A 4,690-nucleotide genomic window follows, 5' to 3' on the forward strand; every position below is an offset into this window, starting at 1 on the left:
CATTATTCATGGAAGTGTTCTCAACACATACAGCCAAACCAGGAGAGACAGCCTTTCTTGGAGAAACTGTTGCTCCTCCCCTACGAGAGTTCACTAGAGAGGGACCTTCAACATCTAAGTGGACCACTGCTAGTAGCCCAACTCTAGCACCACGATATCGTCCTACACCAAATGTGCGACCACAGGTCACACCACCACAACAACATCTTTCCCACTATGACAATCGGATGAGAGGGGAGCCAACTCGGCCTCCTATAAGTGCACCTCCTGAAATGAGGGTGACAAGATCTTTAGAGGGGTTTGGTGAGGCTGGTAATAGGGCACCCACACCAATTTTGGAAACATGTGGACCATCTTTCCAAAGAGAGGAACAATTCCCACTAAGGGTAAGAGGCCGTAGGCCCTACGATGAGTATTCACGACAAGTAAGGCCATCAACTCTTCAGAAATTGGTTAAGAAATATGAAGGGTCGGGAGATCCATACGACCATGTAGCAGCTTTTAGGCAAGCAGTTCGAGCTGAGCAAGTTGCTGATAAGCATACTCAAATAGAAGGGTTTGGACTCACTCTTGAAGGAAAAGCCCTTGCTTGGTTTCAGGCATTAGAGGCTTCAGACAAAACTTCTTTACGAGTTTTGGAAGAGAGATTTATTGCTGCTTTTTCCTTGATGGGAATTCAACATGACACGGTAGCACACATCTACTCTTTCAAACAAGGTGCGAATGAGAGTGTTAGAGACTGTGTAAATAGAATGAAGCAGTACATTAATCGTTGCCCAGAAGATGAGAAACCCGCTCAAAGTCGATTAATTTCTCTCTTCTTAAAAGGCCTCAAAAATTCGACACTGCATACACATCTCTATGCGAAGAAACATACAAGTTTCAATGAGTGTTGCCATGATGCTATGGATTTCACCGATAACTTCAAGTTCCAGGATGGTTCTGGCCCTGAGGTTAAACCTAAAAATCAGTGGGGTGAAGATCAAAGTTCAGGGTCTAGCGCGCTGGTAAATCCAGATCAAATAGCCAACCTAGTGCTAAGGAGATTAGGACAAACCTATCGTCCACCCATGCAGCCACAACAACACCAGCAGAGAATGAGGAGTGTACTTCCTACAGGTCCTCATCTTTGTGGAGCATGTGGCGGTGACCATAAAACAGAGGACTGTAATACCTTTTCTCCTTTAGTTTCAAACCAACCCATGAAGAAGTGGTGCCAAGCTTGTGCTTGGAACTTTACTCATACCACACAAGATTGTACTCCGCATTGCGAGAATGAGACAAGAACGTGAGCAGCCGAGGGGTGGAGTGGCTCCACAAATGTATCAACAATATACGAATTTTGAACGTAAGCCACCGATGACACAAGAACAAGCACGACCTGTTCTTGGTGCTCAACCTCCTGCTCCAGGGACTGCTCCTGTGAGGGTTGTCGACTACGACAATTCAAATATGTGTAGAGAATTGGTAAACCCAGGATATGTGGAGGAAGAATATGTATCATATTCATCCAAAGAAAATGGCTTTGAAAGTACCACATACCCAAACCAAGCACTGGTGGAGATTCAACCAGGGGAACAAAACTCTTTAATGTTGCTAGGCGGCTACCAACCTAGGACTCCAGGCCCCTCAGGTCAATGGCAGCCAAGGAAAGTAGAGGCCAAACCAATTGGGCCCCTGTTATGAGTGCGGAGAACCCCATTGGGCTCGTGATTGTCCACATCGCTCAAGGCAAGCATCTAGGTCCAATACAACAGTGCAACAGTTTCCACCAATAGAAAGATATTGTCTGGGGTGTTGTGTCGAACACTTCCCAAAGGATTGACTGTTGAAACCACATGAGGAGGGCAACTCTCAACCAAAGGTTTCACTTAACCTTGTAGGGGCAAGTAGTTGTATCCCCAATCTCATATTCCATCCCACATGTGGTGACCAATATGTTCTCAAGCAGCCCAAGGGGATGTTCTAAGCTTCCATCTGCTAGCTGCAAGCGCATCCTTGTACTCCTAATAGCTGGTTTGCCCCATTTTTCCCAAATGGACCTTGTCACAATGCCCACTCTTGCGCCACTATCAAGTATTGCAGTTGAAGATACTTTTCGCACTTCTAATGGGAGGGTAGCATTTCCCTGATCGTCCTCACAAAATTTTCCTACTTTGTTGATAGGAACTGGCATTACATGCTTTGTCTCAGGGTGTATAGTACACTCATGGGGACTCTTTTGTAGCAATACCTGCTCTGACAAACATGTGGCAATATCATTCCACAACTCAGGTTTAAGCTTTATCAATTCAAGCAAAGGTAAGTTACAAGCCACTGGTGCAGACAAAATAGCTTGCACCATACTCATATCTTTCTCCTTAGTCAACCTTTTATGCATGGAGGGTATCCTCAAGGTTTGAGAACAGTTCTCATATTCTCCCAGATAGGATGGTAAGGTTTTCATTGTATGCTTACTTCTAGGAGAAACAATTGTTTGACCTTCCTCCTGGATGCTTGGGCGTCCAAAGTTGTTTTCCGAATCTCTGGTAAAATCCACCTCAGAGAATGGAGGCGAACTAACAGAAGACATGTTCTCATTAATTTTCTCATTTACTGCGGCCCACATGTCATTTGCCATGTCCTCATTAGCATCAATAATTTCATCATTGCATGGGAAGACAAGGCTAGATGATGGTAGACTTTCTTCTTTCAATGGAGTGTCAATTGGTGTCGATCTTTCGCTTTGAGCTTGTGAAATGAACTCACTTTTCATTTCCCTACTTGATGACACTTCCGGTATAGTTTCTAATGTTGGCTTAAGAGAGGTTGGGCCCCGAGGAATAGGTGGTGGTGGTCCCTCAAGTATCGACTGAGCTTCCCTAATGAGTTGCTGATGTACAGCTAGATTGATCTTCTCCTCACGAGGGTTTGGGTATTCTTGGAGCTTCTTGGGTAGCTCTGATAAGGCTGCAATGCGACTTCTATGAGCATCAATGATGGCCTCTAGAGTCTCATTCACTTTATCCACAAAAACAGAACCCCCAGAACTAACCTCAGTCGTACTAGCCTCATCTTGTTTAACACTAGGCTCAGGTTGAGGTTGATGTTCCTCACGCACTTCTTGGGATGTAAAAGTTTTATCCCTTATGTTTTGTTTAGAGTTCTCCTGAGAACTAGAAGTGGATGCACTTTTAGTTTGCTTGTTTCGGTTCTTCTTTCTCCTAGTGGTTTTTTTTCTACTGGACTGTAGGGTCTTATCTACTAGATGTGTCTTTGCATCCCTAGTTCGAGGTGTCTCATCAGTTTGTATTTCAGCGTTTCGTGTTTGTGATCGAGTCATGACTCTAAGTGGCACGACATCCTCATTCTCAGATGAAGGTGGTGATGGAATTGCCCCTACAAGGTTAAGTGTAACCTTTGGTTGAGAGTTGCCTTCCTCATGTGGTTTCAATAGACAATCCTTCGGGAAGTGTTCGACACAACACCCCAGACAATATCTTTCTATTGGGGGAAACTGTTGCACTGTTGTATTGGACCTAGATGCTTGCCTTGAGCGATGTGGACAATCACGAGCCCAATGAGGTTCTCCACACTCATAACAGGGGCCCATTGGTTTGGCCTCTACTTTCCTTGGCTGCCATTGACCTGAGGGGCCTGGAGTCCTAGGTTGGTAGCCGCCTAGCAACATTAAAGAGTTTTGTTCCCCTGGTTGAATCTCCACCAGTGCTTGGTTTGGGTATGTGGTACTTTCAAAGCCATTTTCTTTGGATGAATATGATACATATTCTTCCTCCACATATCCTGGGTTTACCAATTCTCTACACATATTTGAATTGTCGTAGTCGACAACCCTCACAGGAGCAGTCCCTGGAGCAGGAGGTTGAGCACCAAGAACAGGTCGTGCTTGTTCTTGTGTCATCGGTGGCTTACGTTCAAAATTTGTATATTGTTGATACATTTGTGGAGCCACTCCACCCCTCGGTTGCTCACGTTCCTGTCTCATTCTCGCAATGCGAGTACAATCCTGGGTGGTATGAGTAAAGTTCCAAGCACAGGCTTGGCACCATTTTTTTGTGGGTTGGTTTGTGACTAGAGGAGAAAAGGTATTACAGTCCTCTGTTTTATGGTCACCGCCACATGCTCCACAAAGATGAGGACCTGTAGGAAGTATACTCCTCATTCTTTGCTGTTGTTGTTGTGGCTGCATGGGTGGACGATAGGTTTGTCCTAATCTCCTTAGCACTAGGTTGGCTATTTGGTCTGGATTTAATAGTGCGCTAGACCCTGAACTTTGATCTTCACCCCATTGATTTCTAGGTTTCACCTCAGGGCCAGAACCATCCTGGAACTTGAAGTTATCGGTGAAATCCATAGCATCATGGCAACACTCATTGAAACTTGTATGTTTCTTAGCATAGAGATGTGTATGCAGTGTCGAATTTTTGAGGCCTTTTAAGAAGAGAGAAATTAATCGACTTTGGGCGGGCTTCTCATCTTCTGGGCAACGATTAATGTACTGCTTCATTCTATTTACACAGTCTCTAACACTCTCATTCTCACCTTGTTTGAAAGAGTAGATATGCGCTACTGTGTCATGTTGAATTCCCATCAAGGAAAAAGCAGCAATGAATCTCTCTTCCAAAACTCTTAAAGAAGTTTTGTCTGAAGCCTCTAATGCCTGAAACCAAGCAAGGGCTTTTCCTTCAAG

The sequence above is a fragment of the Cibotium barometz genome, chromosome 20, assembly GCF_041138505.1.
Source record: "Cibotium barometz isolate CiBa-2024 chromosome 20, ASM4113850v1, whole genome shotgun sequence".
In the NCBI taxonomy this organism is placed as follows: domain Eukaryota; kingdom Viridiplantae; phylum Streptophyta; class Polypodiopsida; order Cyatheales; family Cibotiaceae; genus Cibotium; species Cibotium barometz.